Source organism: Thalassophryne amazonica, chromosome 5, assembly GCF_902500255.1.
Source record: "Thalassophryne amazonica chromosome 5, fThaAma1.1, whole genome shotgun sequence".
NCBI classification, from domain to species: domain Eukaryota; kingdom Metazoa; phylum Chordata; class Actinopteri; order Batrachoidiformes; family Batrachoididae; genus Thalassophryne; species Thalassophryne amazonica.
In genome coordinates, this window is record NC_047107.1 from 44,794,822 (window position 1) to 44,815,787 (window position 20,966).

Sequence of the window (20,966 nt, forward strand, 5' to 3'; positions counted from 1 at the left end):
AGTATCTACTGGTAAACATTACAGCTGGAACAAGTTTTGTGGTGCATCCCTAGCCGCATCCACAAATGAATGGAATTTTCTAACATTGCAGCATTCTGATCATTTAGCCTATCATTCCATTAGTCTTGCATACTTTGATATTGTAAAAAAAAAAAAAAAATGCCATGCATTTATAGGTACGGAAAGAAGTAGTAAAATTGTGTGAGTGAGTGAGACAGATATATATTTTTTTGCCATTAGATATTTGATCATTCTGGGTACTTCTCAATAGATATGTAGAGTACTTGCTATGAGAAGGAATCAGAATCAGAATACTTTATTAGTCCCTTAAAGGGCAATTCATTGCAGGTATTGTTATAGTGGAGCAGATAACTGTAATAATTGTTTAATTCTGGAAACAAGCACAAAAATTGGCACACATACTCCTTAGACATTACTCTTCTGTAAAATCACGTTAGTCACCTAAATTTTCAATAGGCAGCCAGATAGGGGTCATTTGACGAATTACACAGGGGTCAAAATTTAAAAAATGCTTCAATCATATTGAAAACTATACCACAATATTTGTCTGATCACAAAGATTCCTAAAAGGTATAGTTTGTGACTGAATATTAATGAAGTTATGGGGTAAAAACAGCAGGAATGGTGACAAAGGTCCATTTCAGGTTTGCCATCTTTGAACTTGTCCAAGGTCTGTGTCCCAAGAATTTTCCCTGTGAATTTGAAGACTCTGGCAGTAATAGGACTGGACTTGTACGGAGCACAGATGGTTGGATGGACGGACACAAAGTACAGTATTTTGGCCTTGGGTAATTAGAACCATCGAAACATTTTAGTTTGTATGTAATGAGTTGAGAATATATATAAAATATTCCACTTTCTGAAATAACTGACAAAAATATTGAACATTTTCTTGAAATTCAATTGGTGCCATTGTAAAAAAAAACAAAAAACAAAACAAAAACCTAATTGGTGAGGGTGACAATAAAAGACACCCTCCCCCCACCACAAAAAAATCCACATCCATAAGCATCATTCTTTTAATACAAATAACCATTTTTCCTGCTCTGGTGAAGGAAATTGAGAAATACATTTTCACCATCTTCAGGAAGACAAACAGAAAACAGTCAAAACTTATTATGCTTGTTGATTTTATATCGTTATTTCATGTAAGGTACACCTTAAATCTCCACCCATTTAGCTCATATTTTGATTAATTCTCCTGACATTATGTAAATAAAACAGGCATATTTTATTTAATCTGCTATGAAGTATGGAAACCGTGAGATCAACTGTCAGTTCACAGATGCAACATGGAGATTTTTTTTTTAAATTGTTTTCATGCCCTTGATTTACTAACGGTCAGCCTCACATAAGGGTCAACGACACACCTGCAAATTGCATGCCCTTATTTGTTGACCCGATTCAAAGCCTGACAACTTTATCAGCCAACAACAGCGACATGACCTGAATGTGTAACATCACATGCAGTGAACCCAGAGGCACAGTGAGACATAACACCGATGAAGGCAAGAGAACACAAAACCACCTGACAGAGTTACAAGATGCAAAGAATTGCTGTTGTGTGTTTGCGTGTGAGAAAAAAAAAAATTAAGGTTAAAAGGGGTTGACTGTTTCTCATGCTTACAGCTTGTCTGCTTATGTCCCTCCTTAGTCCAGCAGATAACTGAAACAATCCTTCAAATGGTGATGCAAGCACCAGATTCAGCACTAATACTTCTTAGACATTAGACTTTTGAAAAAAAAAACTGACTGGCCACTTGAAGTTTCAATAGGCAGCCAGGTAGGGTGCTATTCGACCACATTTGTACTATGTGTGAAGGGAAGTTTGCAGTCCACCTAACCTGCATGTCTTTAACTTAATGTTACCCCATAATGTAATAACTAAGCATGACACATGGTGCAAACTATTCCCTTTTAAAACACTATTAACCAATAATTTGCATCACCTTTTTACCAAAATTGAAGCAACATTAACTTTGGACCCCTGTACAAACTTAAATTGACCTTTGTCACTATCCTTTGTTTTTTTTACAGCATAACACCATAACATTAGTCATAGATTGTACAAACTATACTTTTTTGGAATTGTTATGATCAGACAATTGACCCCTACCTGGTGCCTATTGAAAATTCAAGTGGCCAGTCTGTTTTTTCAAAAGAGTAATGTCTGAGTATTTGTGCCGAATTTGGTGCTTGCATCACCATTTAAAGGATTCCTGTGTAAATATTCTGTTATCTGCTGCACTACGTCCACCCTGTACATAATAAATTTAAAAAAAAAAAAAACCTCAGCCGGGGGATTCTGGCACAACATGGACCAAGATAGAGGTGCATGAAAACCTTCTGACTTTGACATTACCCTTCTATCCTCCTTCTAACTGAACAACCACACATCCCATTTTTTAATACTTTGTCTTTGGATAATTATAGCTAAAGGCACAGGGTTAATTAAAATAAAACAGGTTACACAGTATAGAGTTCAGCTGAAATAGAGAGGAACAATGCCTACCAGGTCAGATGCAAAGGCAGCAGGGATTCTTCAACACTAACCACATGCAATGATTTTCAGAATGACCACTTTCTTCATTAACTCGTCTTTCGATTTCTGGCAGCCGTTGCATTGCACTGCACCTTCACAACAACAGTATCTACTTTTCACCTAAAAATTTCTGAAATTCTGCATATGTGCACCTTCCCCCACCGCCACAAGATGTTCTGAATTTGAACTTTTGCTGTCCAGTAGTATAAATTCCCAAACTCAAAAAATGAATTTTCTGTCACTGGAAAATGTAACAATTTTTCGAAAAGTATTCACGTTACTTTTCTTAAATTTATACAAAGTAATTTTAGGACTGGTTTCTTGTTGTTTTTTTTCACCTTTATTTGAGATGTTGGACTTTTAAGTCATCTATAATATGAATGAGACGAGTTTTATGTTGTAGTTCTGTCATGAATGTTTTTTCCCACTCACAAGGGACATCACATATTATGGACATATTGAGCTTTCCAACTGTTTGCAAATGCTGTTTTACTGGGAAAAGTTATTGTACAACTTAATTTCAAAATAAGTGCACATTTACTTTTGGTTTTTCTGAAATCAGTACAGGGTTCAAAGTACGCAGGTAGCACATCTAATTTAGTTGAATTTCTCTTTGGAGGGTTTTCCTGTGACCACACCTGTGGCCATCAACAACTTCTGGCAAAGTCTGGTTCTTGGCAGCATTCAGTTAAAGGTTGTTGGTTTACTTGACAGGACAAAGCACAGGTCATGTATTTTTGACAGGGTTTGTCTCATGGTCCGGAGTCTTTCTTAAAGTTTAACATTACCCATTCCACAAGCAATTTCTGGGGTCACTGTCCTATTGGATCGTCAAATAGTGTTCAAGTTTCCAGCTGATGATTTGAGGGTTAGACCCAAAGAACTCTGGAAGTCTGTCTGCATTCCTACCACTGCGTGGCATTCTGCCATCATATTAACAGTCCCAAAACATGGTTTTACCAGCATCCTTAACAGTCGGTAGTGTTCCTAGTTTGAATCACCTTTACCCGCGGTCAGATTAGTTAAGGGCAACAAGCAGTCGGTTACTTGACATTACAGTGCATTATGTTTAATGACAGCTTATAAAGGACCAGGGAAACCCAACACTTTCATGGTGAGGCTTTTTCTCCATGCTTGAGAAACAAGTAAAATGCGTTATGGTAATGCCACTCTTTCACAATAAGAATTAAGAAGAAAATCCACAATAAGATGTCGACAAACAGATTTCAGATGTTATTGAGATCTACAAAGGATCAGAACAGAGTACAAGGTGTTGTATGCTGGTCTGATGAAAGTGAAAGCATTTGCCCATAGACAAATAGTGAAGCACTGACAACAGGTGAGAGTTCTCATCATAAACAACTGGACTACATGAACGATTGAGTAAATGTGAAAGCATACAGTACATTACATAAAATGTTCATGTGTAATCTTCTGCAGTATCTTGTAGTTAACTTGACAATGTCCTGTCAGCAGTACGCCTGTACTAGTTAGTCTGGCACTGGTGTTTGAGCAGCTTCCAGTTCATATGACTATGCCTTAGTAGTTGCTCACATTGGTCCAGATGATCTGGACCAATTAAAACTTTAGGGCCCCTTCACACATAGTGCAAATTTGGTCGAATTGCACATGAAATGCCCATGAAGCAGGAATCGTATGCAATACATGTAAAATCGTAGCTCCTTCCAATGCCTTGTACACCTGTTGATACAAGTACTTGTATTTGCACACCAGCGGCTGAAAGTGTGTGCACTGTGAAAGTCCACTGAACCCTATTGTGGCAGGTGTCGGCCAAATTTCAGCTGACATGGACGAACACCTAACACTACTTGCATGGCACTTAGAAAATGTGTGGCCACACTGTTAACATGACAAGTCAGCAGACAATCACTGGCAAGCTGGATATGAAATTTGTCTAAGTGCCCCACGAGTGTGGCGTGGCAAAAAGCCACACTCATACCAGCCAGATGTGTTGGGGGAGCGGCAGGTTACACTTGCATAAAGTGCTTATATATATATGTACAGATTTGATCACATGGGGAGGTACCCGTCAGCTGATTGCAGCACACTGATACTGATAACGGCTCAGTGCACACATTACACAGAAACCACAACCAGGACAGTTATTATAATTACGACAATACCTACATACACAATCACATAACGAAGATGAATGACCACATATCACAGACAGCAACACGGTCTGGTCACTGAACGGACACCCACGGCTGTAAAGAGCTCTACTCCTGGACATCCCAGCTGGAGAACACATTCTGTGTTAGGACACGAACTTACAGCATTCCTTTGGGAGGCGTCTCTGCCTGCTGTCCTCACATGGAAATATATAAAACATCTTTTGCCTTTGCGCCGGGCTACAGCGGCCGGACACAGCGCACCTCCTCCATTTCTGTTAATTTCAGGCATTTTTCCGCACTGATTGCAAGACAGCGATGGTAGCTCAGTGGTAAAGTTTGTGGCTGGCAGAGCTTTTGGAAAGTGCAGTTTCAAATCCTGTGGGTGGCATGTTTTTTTTTTTTTTTTCCACAGCAGCTGCGCAATGTGGTTACACATCGCGTAGCTGCTCGCACCGTGTTCCCACGTGCATGAACCATCACAGCGGCATCGTGCACACTTCCCCATCTGCGTGATGTTTCGTGGCTCACTCATACGAGCTGTTCCGTTGTGAGTCATCCTGAGTTGTACTTATTCGTACTATGTGTGAAGGGGCCCTTACTGAGGGTGACAATTTGGGTCCTCTTTCAGATCTTGGCAACACGGCTGCTTCCGCATAACTTGTACTAGCAGACAATTATTTGCAGATCTGGAATATAGATTTAGTTTAGAAAGTGCTCCAACACATTTCTGATGTATTGACTCACTTCCCTTTTAAGCTACTTGATTGAAATTTCCTCCATGCAGATCTTCTGATGATGTGCCAACTTCAGAAATTTACCAGCTGGTTTAAGAGGACTCATGCACAGATATACGGGCAGGATGATTCCTATGTATGTTGACCTTTTTTTTTTTAAAAAAAAAAAACAAAAAACCATAGCTCAAGCCACTGAGGTGTAGGAGCTACAGAAATGGGACAATTTATGAAATTTACTGTTATTGCTCATAACCCAGTCGTCGCAAGCCTAAAATATTTGGGATATAAAGTCATCTCATGATCCTCTCATATGAAAGGATTCACAGAAGATTCAAATGCCAGTCTTTATACCAATCACTCTGCAGTACCAATTTAACATTAACTTGTCTCCTGGTGTTGACAGAAAAACCAAAGTAAGGTTTGCACTTTTTTGCCATTTAAAATATATGTTGCAGTCATTCTGGCCCAGACAAAAAATTAAAACAACTTAAATCATTGAAAATCCAATGTTGCCATGAGATTCAGAAGCATGAGCATATGTTGATGTCTAAAAACTGTTAGTCACCGTTTGTCAAAGTCCCTCTGCTGCAGCAACACGGAGTCAGGAACAATTTCCCTGCATGAATAATCAAGTACAAACATACCTCTGCTGACTTAACCTATGCTTTTGTTTTCTTTTACTAATGAATGCCAAAATACTAAAGTTCAGCAGTAACAGCTATCCTGTAAGTCATTTCAATTTGTCTGCACAAAATTTCATGCATAATTATACACTTAAACCAGCAGTTGAAAAGAAATTTCATTATCTAGCGCTACACTACCATCTTGTATAGTAAATACACTTAATGTTTAAATAAGTTAATTGGTACCCAAAACAAACAACACACGTTTAGATTTGACATGGCTTTATTTACAAAGACATGAGATTCCCCATTCTTCTGCACAGGTAGAACTGTGGCTGATAAATGAAATCCTGCTGGAGACCTGAAGAGAGAACAAGAAATGAAAAATAATGGGATAACATGGTATGAAAAAAAATAATCATGCCAACAATAACTGTGACCTGCTTTCACCTGACACTCATCAATGTCTGCAATTATTTGTTACATTAACTTGCCTAATTTAAGGCTCATCTAAATAACACAAGCACATTATACTGACACGGCATTTCTCACCAGCACACTCACATATAGATAATTTTTTTAAAATGTGCTGCTGAGCAACAGACTAAAGAGGTGCTCAGTCAAGGTCTGTCACTCTCTGAGGTCACAGCTGAAGTAAGAGAAGTACCATAAATGTGTAAATGTCATCCTGACATTTTAGGAAAAGACAGGGTGATAAACATGACTCATTACCTCAAAAAGGAGGACACCACTGGTCCATTTTAGTTCTTCAGGAGTTGATGTCTGACAATAATAAAGGGGGCTGCAAAGCCGCTGCCAAAGAACACCAACATTAGCCCTAGCAGACGCCACTTGTTGCCACAGAAAATGCATGTTCTGCAAAAACACAAACGTAACCAACATTATATATATTTTGGACAGTGATGGTATTGTATGACTGTGCTACTCCCCCCCCCCCCCCCCCCCCCCCCCCCACACACACACACACACACACACACACGCCAAAGTTTTGGGAGGAGCAGCACACCTTAACCCTTTATGTCAACATCAAGTTATTTTCAGACTATAACAAGTGCATATTGTGGGCAGGGGTGGTGGAGCGTGGTTAGTACACTTTGTTTCAGTGTGGAGGGTTCAAACACCACCCCTGCCACATTTCTCCATGCAAAGTAGGATTTGCTGTAGCGACCCCAAGTGCAAACAAGGCAGCAACTAAAAGGACTTGCTTTTTTTTTTTAAAATAAAGTACAAATTGTGAAGCGAGATGGGACAGTATTATACAATCTCAACACTGTGGGATTTTAATGATCAGAGGTGAACTACGTGTCTGGTTTGGGAACTTCAGGTGGCAGGGCTGCAGCAAACAGATGAGGTGCGGTGTCCCAAGTTGTGTCAGGCACTTCAGTACCAAACGAGAGAGAGAGTTGGTTTTGTTTTAAAATTGCGTAAATGGCAAACATTTTGTTTTCATTCAGAAACATGAGCAAAAGTTATCCCATTTTCATTGTTGTCATTGTTGTTTCAGGTTTCTAATACTTTTTGTTTATTTTAAATTTCCTCCCCGAGTTGAAACTTTGATCTAATTTGAACCACAGGGTTTATGACCCATTACACCCCCACTGGTCTGCTTTCCAGACTCATGGACTGCAATTTCAAAATCTCACTGTTTCAAAAGTAGCACCATTTTGTTCCAATGGTACGAGTTCCCCACAGCAAAATTGAATTAATGCTACATGGCTTGCCAGTGAGCCTTCTGTTCCTGAAATGTGTGCATAAAGGCTCAAAGATATGGTCTTTTTTTATCATTTCATTCATTAAAAGGAAAAACAAAACCATAAAAAACAACTACAATATAGGGAAGGAAACTTGTCCAACATCTTTTCAAAGAGTGGCAAGAAGAGCAGAAATACATCAAACTTAACTGTACACTGGCAGGAATATTAGCATGAAATAAATATTCTGGGCAACAGTGCTTTTTCACAGGGAAGAGCAGCATGAACATACTTGCAAATGAGTGAAGCAAGGAATGCTTTGTTTTTAAACCACAGAGCCGTATATAAGAGGGAGAGAACGCAGTCACACAGACGCATGCTGGCAAGGAGGCGTGGTGCATGTATCACGTGACTGCCCATTTACCGTTATATACAATACAGTAACACCAAAGTTGCTCGTAGATCTTGTCAAGAAACGGATGGAAAATGCCAGAAAGCTGCACGTTGGCAATGCCACAACCGGAGGAAGAAGGGAGACATTTCCTTCCATAAGTAAGTGGTTTTGGTTCTTATTATTACTTTTCCCATGACTTTGGAGCGATAAACTAGTGTATCTTGCAGAGCGTCATGCCTGTGCAATGCATGAATATGAAGTTGTACACCATATAAAATGCTACTCATGAACAATCATCCGAAAAAGAATTATTGGATTTTTACTATAACTTTTGAAGGGCTTGTACTTAATCTAAGGATTTAGAAACCACCTGGAATGGAATTTTACTCAAAGCTGAATTAATTCAGTACGATACAAAAATGGATCTACCATGAGAAATTAATTAATGCAGCATGTGTGCATCACAATATTGTGCCTTATGTCTGCAGAATTTAGAAGATGGAACATATCAGAATCTGTGTTTCAACACTAACTTCTTTGGATTATGACATGTTGAGCTTCAAATTCTGTACCTTGATATTGCCTGGCAGTGCCTGAAATAAAGTGTGACTCATGAATGATCACTCGCAAAGGAATTGATTGAAGCTGGAACAAATCAGATCCATGTAAACTTTCAACATTATTGCGGAATGTGTGGGCGTCAGGGTAAGTTTAATACTTTCCTTACATAATTTAATTTTACTGACTCAATATCCAGGTAAGAATGGTATTTTAAACATATTTTGCGAGCTTTTTTCCATATGTGTACACTTGCGTATTTACTTCAGCACTGAAAAATGCACACGAAAACATTTCACATACGGGCACTTCATCAATATTTGAAAATGGCGGCTCGTTCTCCACGAAGGCACAGTTGCGTAAAAACTGATGAAAATTATTGGTTGAAATAAAAGGATTAATAAATGAAATAGTTTTGACTGTGTTGAATGTTTAGTCTCCAAAGTAAAGGTCAAACAAGGTCAATGTCCATTGGATTCTATGACATGTGACATATGTTAACCTGTAACATGATAACGAAGTGTGACAGATGGTGCAAACTATTCCTTTTTAGAACTGTTAACCTAAACAATAATTTGCATATTTTACTGAAATTGGAGCAACTTTAACTTTTGACCCCTGTACAAACTGAAACTGACCGTTGTCTCCATTTTTGCTGTTTTTGCCCCATAACTCCAGAACATTCCATCATAGATAGTCCAAACTATCTATGTATTATTTTTCTCTGTATTATTTTTCCATTGACCCCTACCTGGCAACAGCTACAACCCTGGGATGGCTATCATATTTTTTTGTGTAGACCATGGTACACTGAGGCTGGATTATAAGTGTTGTTTAGTCACCTTAAGTGGTACCGAAAACCTGCTTGGCCCATGGACTAAAAGGGAACAGGATTGAAACCACTGGCCTATGTAATGATTCACAAATCTGAGACAGATTAAATAGTAGGTGTGCTTGTTAGTAAAAAGGATCACTCAGTGACCCTTCAAATGTGAACTTATTTTTTCTTCACACATACGTTAAGCATTTCCTGTTTGTTAAAAGCATTTTTACTTGAAGGTACATTTTGGTTTTGTTTGAATCTGTGTAAATGTTAAGTTAATAATGTATACTGTCGAACACTTCAAGTTTTTGTAATTTAATGACAGTCAGGATTAGGAATGGGTATTGATAACATTTTATTAGGGCTGCAGCTATCGATAATTTTAGTAATCAAATATTCTATTGATTATTCTGGCGATTAATAGAGTAATCAGATTAAAAAGTACTTTGGCGTTTTTAAACAACATCAATAATCCAGGGCTCTGCCTAAGCAATGGCACAATGTAACTGCGCCAAAGTGTTGACATTTTGCTGAAATGGCGATGGGATGTGGCTTTCTGTTTTTTTTTTTTTCTTTTTTCAGACCCCGCCCCCCCACCTTTTTAAGCATTTTACTTATTTTACCTTTCAGCTTCTGGAGAGCTCTGCCCCCCATACTCCCCACCCTTTTTTAAGCATTTTTCTTTTTTGCTTTTCAGCTGACCCCCAATTACAGCCCTCTTAACCCCCTGCCACTTTAAGCATTTTTTAATGTACCAAAGTGCGCAGCATGTCGTCAGACAGTGTGATGAAGGAGATGATCCCTCTTTGTTCTGTACGAGGAACCAGAGCAGGTGGACCCACCGACGTGCACACAGATCTCCACAACTTCTGTTTGCAGTTTCTCCAGGACTCAGGCGCTATGAGCTCTGTCTCAGCGTCGAGTCCAGGAACTCGGAGAAAGGATCGAGATCGTTAGCTTTGGTTTCATTTAGTTCCTCTTTCTTCCTTTTTGTGCTCTGGCTTTGCAAGCAATTTGGTGATAAAGCTCTTTCATCTGCCTTTTCTCAACAAATTGTGACTTTTTTCCCTTCAGCCAGGAATCGTCGTACGCCGTGTGACTGGGCCATAAACAAAAAGGCTATCGACGCCGGTGGCTTGAATAATTTATCAATTCTTAATAGAAACTGGTTTTTAATACCCATCCCTAGTCAAATAAATAAAAAAAAATTACAATTTGTAACACATCTGACTCTTTTACGACAACAAACACTGAGCCATTATACAGAAAACAAATGCACACAAACATGCTGAGATGCGAGCAGCTTAATGCTAACTTTATCATTGAAATTGCCATAGACATGCTAACGCATTAGCATCTGTTCCGTTTTTAAGTTATAAAATATCAACTGTTTCAGAAGACCATAACAGGTCAGTTTAACATAAAAAAGGTAAATATTACTCACAGACATATGCTCTTTGGGGTTTTAGCGGGGAAAAAATAAGATAAATTGAAATAAAACAAAAAACCAATGAAGCTGCAGATCAAAGCACTGCTTCATTGGTTCAAGGTTCAAAGCAAAGCCGCGCTGCAGAAACGATTGATTACAGACCGCTGCAGTGTCTGTAATCAATGTAGAGAAATGGTCTTTTTCCCGACAAACACTCTCAAAACAACAGGCACTCTGAAGAACAGATAAGGGAATCATTAAGCAAAAAGGCTATCGATGTCGGTGGAGCGAATCATTTCTTAACAATACCCGAAAATAACCAATTTGCGATACCCATCCCTAGTAAAAACAGCTGATTCTCTCATTTACTTATTTTTGTTTTATGGATAATGTAAGATTGAGCCCTCCTAATCTATGCCTGCTATGATTACCTATTTTATTTATTTTCTTTCTTTCATTACTTTGACAGTTTCTTCCCTTCTATTCTCAGATACTCACTGGGACAAATACTCAACTCTGAAAATATCATTCTTTAATCAATGTTTATACAAGTTTTGTGGAATCATCAGCAAGCTTATATATATATATATATATATATATACATACATATATATATACATACACACACACACACACTGGTCCCTCGCTATATCGCGGTTCACCTTTTGCAGCCTAGCAGTTTTGCTGATTTTTTTAGTGCAATTTTGCATGCTTCTTCGTCTTTTTTTTTTTTTTTTTTTAAACAGCGCATTGTGTTCTGCGTCCTCATCAGGCGGGCCGTTCAGCATCACTGCGATTGCTCTCACTACCTCCGATGCGCTTACCGAGTCTGCGGGCTCGGTAGGCACTGCAGCGGGCCACTGACACCGCCCCACTGTCTGCTGTGCGGAGCTACAGCCAAAATCTGGCAACAGGTCCAAAGACTACGCTCGCTGTTTGGATGCAGAGCGCTCCAGCAGCCCGCAAGGATAGAATTCTTGCGGAAAAATCCGCAGTGCTGCATGGTCTCGGTAACCGCAGCCACAGAGCTCCATGAACACAGAGAGGTTTGTATCTTTTTAATGACTTGGATTCTTTGCGGGTCCCGCATCCGTATCACCGGAGGTAGTGAGCGAAGGGAGAGCACGCGCATTGTGTTCTGCGTGTCTGTTTCTAAGAATCTTCTCACCAGAAGAAAAAAAGAGCGCCAACAACTACCATAACTGTGTTCTTCACTCGGAAAAAGACACCTGCACCCGAGGTGACATTCAGTGGAAAAACACGCCACGGAGCGGCGCCACGACAAAGAGGCGCGGTCAGAGGAAGTGTGAAATACTGGTGAGTCAATATTACTAATTTCTTATGTGTCCAACCTCGTAGGTTGATCGTTAAAATTGAATTTGTTAGTTCTAAAAGCCATCATAATTATTTATAGGAAAAATATTCTATTTTTATTTCTCAAACAGATGTTTGGGTCTGAAAACAGGTTTTGAAAATTTGGTTTCCTTCTATAATACCGGAATTATTTTTCTTTGAACTTTGAGAGTGTTTACACAGGAGAGAAAAGTGAGAAAAATGTTAATGCCTGTTTGAGAAAAGTGTATAAAGTGTGTAGTGAAGGGTTTTACAGCCTTAAAACATCTTGTAAAAAAATAACGCTTACTACTTCGCGGATTTCGCCTATTGCGGGCTATTTTTAGAACGTAACTCCGCGATAAACAAGGAACCACTGTGTGTGTGTGTGTGTGTGTATATATATATATATATATATATATATATTATACACACACACACACACACGTATATGTGTGTGTATTGGTACCATATCATGAACAAAAGTGGATGGATAACAAAGTCATGATGATAATACAGAAATAGTTTTTTTTTTTAAAGAGTTGAACTAAAGAATAAAACACCACCTAACTACCTACAGGAGAGAGAGTTTTCCTGCAATGACAACATTTATTAGACACAGCTCCATGAGCTTCAGCCTAATATAAGTAATAAAGCTCATAGCAACAATGCCAAAAGCTCCAAAACTATGCACAAGAAGACCTAATAAATGTCTTAAAATAGTTTGTCCAACACAAAACACAACATGTGGCTACACTTATTATTATCTTTGCCTATATGCTGGAATAAGAGATAGAACTCTTCAAATTATTGTTCATTGTGGGCATTCAAGTTTTTTTCACGCCTGTCGGTTACGTCATTCGCCTGTGGGCAGTCTTTGAGTGAGGGAGTGGCCCACCCTCTCGTCATGTTTAGTAATGGCTCAGAGACTGCTGCTTTGTTTGATCAAAATTTTTTCAAAACTGTAAGGCACAACTGAGTGGACACCATTCGATAAATTCAGCTGGTTTTCGGTAAAAATTTAAACGGCTGATGAGAGATTCTGTTCTGTAAGTGTCCGCGTTTAAGGACGGCCCACAGCGCCTGATGGCGATCTGCGCTTCGAGGCGGCAGCGTCTTCACCGTTTCAAGTTGTAAAACTTCCACATTTCAGGCTCTGTTGACCCCAGTAAGTTGTCAGAGAACAGAACTTTCAGAAGAAGTGGGCATGAGGAGTTTATTTCGGACATTCCATTGCTAACGGACATTTTGTAATGAAAGAACGTGGGCGGGCAGAGTCAGAGTCGCATGTCGGGCCGGACCCGACCGTGGGGGGGGGGGGGTCGCAACAGGAAAAACACCTCCGTTGGAAAACTTAACAGGCAAGTTGGAACATGCCCAAGCTGTTAAACAATTTCTCAGTTACTCACTTGTTGAAAGCCATCAAAAGCCGCCTGAATTTTACAAATGGTTTTCAACACGGAGGTGTTTTTCCTGTCGCGGCGCACACAGATTCGCCGAGACGTCACGGAAACGACTCGGCAAATTTGCGCGCACATCTTTCATTACAAAATGTCCTTAAACAGTGGAATGTCCGCATAAAGTCCTCATGCCGGCCTCTTCTGAATCTTCTCTGTTCTCTCACGACGTGCTGGGTGAATTAAGCCTTAAATTAGGATGTTTTCAGGTCGAAACAGGCCGACGACGGCGCCTGGAAGTGCTGCGCGACATCCCGCTCCATGGGAAGTCCTTACAGCGACAGAAACACCCCATAATCTCTCATCAGCCGTTAAACTTTTCACCGAAAACCAGCTTAATTTCTCGAATAGTGTCCACATCGATATTCCTCACAGGTCCAGAAAAAATTTTGATAAAGCAACGTGCGCCGTCTCAAGCAGCGTGTGAAACAACGGAATTCAGCCGAGAGGGCGGGACCTACATCTCACTCAAGGGCCTGCCCACAGGGAAATGACGTCACCAAACTCACGCATGCGCACGAGGGTTCAAGCATGATTGGTATAATCGCACGTCATTCAAATCCATATAGTTTTTTTAAAAAACAAAAAAGGTAGGATACTTTCTGATAGACCTCGTATGTAGAGATCAGTGCCCTGAAATACTTTGGACATTGAAAACGTAATTTTTGTCCACAGGGAAGGTGACATTGAGCAATTCATTTGGAGTCAGACTTTTCCTGGTTAGCCTTTTTAAGATGTATTATAACATGGGGCCCTTGCCAATAAGTAAGAAATACGACCTGGTGACGTAATCTTATTTTAACTCGTTGGAAAGCAAAAAATGTAACTTCCCAGGTGCCATGGAACGCAACATTAAGAGTCAGCTAAAGGCTAGCACTACTAATCTCTAAGTGAGTTTCGAGCAGTATATAAAACCATATTCTGAATATTTCCTACTATTAAAAAAAAATCTGCGGAGAAGATTTATATGCATAGGACCGTGGTTTATTGGGCTGACATTAATAACTACCAAGTCTTAGCGTCACGGATATGACCTTCAGCTAACTTTGCTAACGTTAGCCTTAAGAGGCACGGCCGCAACTCAACGCATTAAATGAATACATTACTGACCAGGTCCTTCAGCATAATGCGAAGAACGAACAACAGACGTTGTAAATCGCCGCACAACTTGTCCCAGCATGGCTAATTTTTATTCTGTCCTCGTCAGTAACTGAACTCTACAGTGTCGTCAGTTCAAAGATGCTATTTGCGAGTTTGCGACCTTTTTGCTTCCGGGAGTTTCGCAAAGGCGCATGGGACGTACAGAAGGCGAGAGAATGTATGGGGAATGTAGTCCAAATACATACCAAATGACTACAGATCCATCAGAATAAAAGACACGGCAAACGCTTGCGTTGCTTTCAAGTTGGACGGACAAAATTATTATTATTTCCTCATGGTATAACTTAAAGAGTGAATTCACTTGAAGTGCCTCGAATACTTAATCAGAAACTCTCCTCAACCAAACTATTGCCTTGATGCGTAGCAGAAAAAAAAACAAAACAAAAACAAAAACAAACAAACAAAAAAAAAAAACAGAAATGTTTTGAATGTTAATGCTGCAGGTGAAGGATGAAAATTTGCTAATAAAATACTACACACCACACACAATACTTATTTGTTTCATTATTGTTGCACTGCAGCATTTTTAGGGGGACATTTTAGAATTACATATTTATTACCACCACAATTTTTTTTTCAGTCGGTTTTTTTTTTGTTGTTGTTGTTATTGTTGGATTATTTGTCTATTTGTTGGTTAGCATCTTAGCTCACTCCAATACATTTCACTACAGTCCATTTAACCTTTAGTCATGGAACAGTTGGTTAGGGTTTTGAGTTAGCTGCAGATTCAGAATCAGTTCAAAATATTGGTATCATTATGTTTGCCACAAATTTCTGTCAATTGTGTGTTGGTGAATTACAGCAGCCCAACCTGAGTTGAAGTGATTAGACTGATTAGACTGTAGGTTTTGGAATATTAACACATCCAGCAGTTCCTGAGGAGCCAATTTGATGAAGGCAAAATAAATAATAAATACCTGCTGTGCCTTCAGTCAGGGAAATATTAAAGAAAACTCTAGGCTTACCCCAAATGATTTACAGTGTATCTGGAAAACAGAGGTGGGATGAAGTCACCATCATGTCACTCTCAAGTCATGAAGCAGTCTCAAGTCTCAAGTCATAATGACCACCAATTGTTTGCAAGCTGACTTGAGACTTGACTTGGGACTTGCAGATTGATGACTTGAGAATGACTTGATCCCACCTCTACTGGAAAGTATTCACCCCCCCCCCGCCCCCGCCCCATACACACACACATTTTATATTACAGCCTTATTTCAAAATGGATTATTTTTCAAATTTTTTGTCTTTTTTTGTTTTTTTGGGGGGGGGGGGGGGGGGGGGTGTTTGCAGATTTAGAAAATAAATAAATAAATAAATAAAATAAAAGCCTTTGCCATGAAGCTTAAAAGTGAGCTCAGGTGCATCCTGTTTCCACTGATCATCCTTGAGATGTTTCTACAGCTTAATTGAAGCTCAGTTGGGGTAAATTCAGTTGATTGGACATGATTTGAAAAGACACACACCTGTCTACATGTAAAATCCCACAGTTGACAGTGCATATCAGAGCGCAAACCAAGCAGAAATTGTCTGTAGACCTTGGAGACAGGATTGTCTTCAGGCACAAATCTGGGAAAGAGCACAGAAACATTTCTGCTGCTTTGAAGGTCCCAATGAGCACAGTGACCTCCATCATCTATGAATGGAAGAAGTTCAGATCCACTAGGACTCTTCCGAGAGCTGGCCCTGCATCTAAAACTGAGCGATCGGGGGAGAAGGGCCTTGATTTTGGGAGATGACAAAGTACCCGATGGTTACTCTGTCAGAACTCCAGCATTGCTCTGTGGAGAGAGGAGAACCTTCCAGAAGGACAACCATCTCTGCAGCAACCCACCAATCAGGTCTGTATGGTAGAGTGGCCAGACTGAAGCCACTCCTTAGTAAAAGACACATGGCAGCCCACCTGGAGTTTGCCAAAAGTTACCTGAAGGACTCTCAGACCATGAGAAATAAAATTCTCTGGTTTGATGAGACAAAGATTGAACTGTTTGGTGTGAATACCAGGTGTCATGTTTGGAGAAAACCAGGCACCATCCCTACAGTGAAGCATCATGTTGTGTGGATGTTTTTCAGTGGAAGAAACTGGGAGACAAGTCAAGATTGAGGAAAAGATGAATGCAGCAATGTACACAGGCATCCTGGATGTAAACCTGCTCCAGAGAGTGCTTGACTGGGAAAACAGTTCATCTTTCAGCAGGACAATGACCCTAAGCACACAGCCAAGATATCAAAGAAGTGGCTTCAGGACAACTCTGTGAATGTCCTTGAGTGGCCCAGCCAGAGCCCAGACCTGAATCAGTTTGAACATCTCTGGAGAGATCTGAAAATGACAGTCCACTGATGCTTCCCACCAACCTGATGGAGCTTGAGAGGTTCTGCAAAGAGGAATGGGCAAAACTGCCAAAGATAGGTGCACCAAGCTTGTGGCATCAGATTTCAAGAAGACTTGAGGCTGTAATTTCTGCCAAGATAGCATCAACAAGTATTGAGCAAAGGGTGTGAATACTGTGCGTAGATGTGATTTCTTAGTTTTATTTTTTAATAAATTATAGCCAAAAAAAACAAAAAAAACACTTTGTTGTAATTATGGGATGTTGTGAGTAGAATTATGAGGGAAAAATGAATTTACTCCATTTTGGAATAAGCTGTAACCTAACAAAATGTGGAAAAAATAAAGCCATTGGTGAATACTTCTGTATGCACAGTATTTATTTTTTTCACATGCTTACCAACTTCATTGTCCCTGCTGTGGGTCACTGCTCTTGCATGTTCTTAATGTGGTTGTCTTCCAGCATCAACTGCCAGAAATGCATAATAGTCTCCGGACCTAACCCACTTCCCCTTAGAAACCCAGGGTCTCATGTAGAAATACTTGCGTGGAGTTTCTACTAAAGTTGGCATATGCCAAAACCCTGAATCATGGGTAAGTACAAATATATTCATATGTATGGAAGTGTGTGTAGGCATGAATTCACTCACGTTCTGTTTGTACATCCCACTGAACATGGAATTTAGCGTGGAACCAAACTCCTCCCTGGCCACACCCTATTTAGATATGCAATTTCATGTAAATAGGCCCTTTGAGCAGGGATTCCCCACGATGTCACATCAGACAACATGAACACAGAAAAAATTATACTATAGATGACTGGAAATTACGTGGAGACATTGAGGGACAGTTTATTCGGTAAGCTGTTAAACTGATTAATCATGAAACTGGAAAAATGTTCGTGGGAGCTACTGAGCGTGCGTGTGTGTGAGGCCAACATGCAGAACAGTGCGCGCACACAGACATTAAAAAGGTGAGGCGCGCCACCGCTGACAGTGTGACATTCATAATTTACACACTCATTTTTTGACAAATACTGAACACAGGAAGCCTGTTAAGAAGCTCTGCAGCTCACACATCAAGCAAAAATAAAGACATTCATAATAACAATAAAAACACATTTGAATGTGCACATGCCCAAATGTGCCGCGCTGGTTTTTGTATTACAATTACACAAATACACTATTTAAACAACAGCCCCCCCCCCCCCCCTTCGCGCACCGTGCAGCCTCCACATATGATTTGAACATTGATGGAATGAAAATGTTTCCTATTAACAGAAGCAAATTCGTCATGTGATGGCGCCTTTATAGCAACACGTGTGCAGTCAATAGCTCCAATTACATGCACTGTAATAATGGAATGTACCTGATGACATTTGGATGATTGCAGCTCAGCGCTAGTTGACTGGCATGCTCTCTGTGGTGGGCACAGTTCCGCTAATCCACTAACCAAAGTTAGCCAAAGTTGACAAATCAAAGATAATGTTTCATTATCGGATTAGCTTTTCAGATAAATTTGAAAACCATCATCGGACTAATTATCTTCCGATAAGTTTTGTTCTGATAATTTTTAGACCACTAACATTTTTGCAGATGTAGTTTTTGTAGTAGAGTGCAACAGTTTCGATCCCTCTACAAACAGAGAAGAGCTGGTTCCAGAATAAACTGCTCTATCCTCTGCAGGCAAAGGAGAACTGGTCATAGAAAGAAAAAAACTCATTTCTTTTGACCCCATACTGATACGCTGGCATAGCACCCAAGTCACCTAGAGGCATAGAGTTTTAACTATGGGTTACAATTTTAACCAACTAATTTCGGACAAGTTATTTAAATTAACGTAATGTCTGAAGTTTTATAAGGTGAAAATATCAGATACATGTTTTTCGTTTTAGTGTGGACATGGTGTGTGCGGCAGTAATGTGTAAACGTTCAACGCAGGAGAAATGTATTTGAGATGCACTGATCAGGCTCCATACGGAAACAGCATTATACTCTTTGTATATTGTGCCTATAACTCTCGTGAATATTTCTCTGGGTTTATAGACATTGTTATTGTGTTTGTTTTATGTAAAAAGCCAGAAGAAGCCCCAGGTTGCTTTTCCAAAAGCCAAAATTGTGATTCAGGCTGTGTAATATAACCGGCGTCAAAATGCATAGAACACTGCCATCTAATGACGACCGGTTGTATCACAGTGTTGTCGACCGCAGGATTTAAAAATGATCTGTAGGTTTCCAACCTGAGAGACCACACATGGGAGATTAAAAAAAACACAAACAATCGTAGATCTGACAGGTTTAGTTGTACAGTGTGGGGTGTCAGCCACAACACAACACAACAACACACCCAAACAGATTTCCACACACGACAATTCCTAGGTCCAGAACACCATCGCTTTCAGATTGGCTGCATGTCACATTTTGCTCCTCACCATCCTTCTGAGCAGATCAGAGTGCTCTTACAAACCACACACGGCAGAATACTCTGATAAGATTATATTTAGCGTCATCACGATTGTCGGGCATCCTTAAGATTGTCGGAAGGGGAAGATCGGGTCCGATATTGCCTAAGTGGCTTGCCATGTGAACCAGGGATGTTATGACGCCTCACAGAGCGACTGATCTGTTATAACACTGTACCTAGCCGCTAACCAATCGGATGTTGACACCTCACGGAGCGACTGATTGATGCATTATGACACCATACCGAATATGTTTTCACTATTATTTGATTTCTTTGTACGACTGACATCGTTATTCAAGCATTCAAAAGGCGATTCCTATCGCCACACAATTCCAACACACAAGAAAGTTTTTTGACAGTTCTTGTTATTGAAAGAAACCTTGTCTCCCTAACCGGATAGAGTTATGATGTCATCACGTGTGTGCTTAGGTGCTGTCTATCGGGATCTTGAAAATTTCTTTCTTTTTTATACAAATGAAAAAAATGACATATTTTACAAAAGCACATTTATTTGTAAACACCAACACGTTACATTGATTCACTTGTGTTGGTTTTTACATAGAATGAATAAATCAACCAATCAGTATGAGCGGAGGCTTAGTTACCCATAATCCCCATGGGGATATGTGTGTTAATGTTCAAATTTTCTGAATTAGTGCAGTCATTTTAAAATTAACAGATATGTCACATCACATTGTACATTTAAGAGACTACATTAATGTAGTTATTCTATCTGGAATAATTTTATTTAAAAGGAAAACCATAATTCAAACCTGCTTTCTATTTCAAGACCTCTGGCCTCAATTGCTGGGACCGCTGTATCCTGTCAGGGTAAATGATGCTTTCCTACAGCAGGGGGCAGAGTGCACAAAGCCAAGCACTGGCTCATTGGTTGTATGGGTTTGTGATCGCCATTGGTTTCTTTGAGAAGCTCTGGCGGTGTTTAAACTCAAAATCAGCTTCTGCTGAGAGCATATGGGGAGGAAAAATTTAAAGTTATTGGTTATCTGTAGCTTCCGCTAAGTTTTCAGGCAGTTTATTGGTATAAGCGTTAAAAAGCCGGGGTTTTTTGTTGTTGTGTTTGTCTATTGTATTACTTTGCATGTTTCCACTGCATTACATTGCTGACTGGTAATTGTTGTTTGTGTTTATTCTTTGTACACAGAAATTGAGTAGCGGGGTGGGCATTTATAAGTTTTGCTTCTGCCCACACCCCTTTCAGACCGCACTAAATTGGTAATAGTGTTTGTTTT

General features: G+C 39.8%; 2 long non-coding RNA genes across 2 annotated transcripts; both read right to left on the reverse strand.

The window, feature by feature from the left end:
* Positions 1-3,566: 3,566 nt before the first annotated feature.
* On the reverse strand, positions 3,567-5,382 carry LOC117509771. Its single transcript, XR_004560512.1, has 3 exons — positions 5,371-5,382; positions 4,371-4,382; positions 3,567-3,696 (listed from the first exon to the last, which is right to left on the reverse strand). It is a non-coding gene; the product is annotated as an uncharacterized LOC117509771 (long non-coding RNA).
* Positions 5,383-6,323: 941 nt separating this feature from the next.
* On the reverse strand, positions 6,324-6,929 carry LOC117510396. The gene is made up of 2 exons (XR_004560712.1): positions 6,788-6,929; positions 6,324-6,416 (listed from the first exon to the last, which is right to left on the reverse strand). It is a non-coding gene; the product is annotated as an uncharacterized LOC117510396 (long non-coding RNA).
* Positions 6,930-20,966: the final 14,037 nt, after the last annotated feature.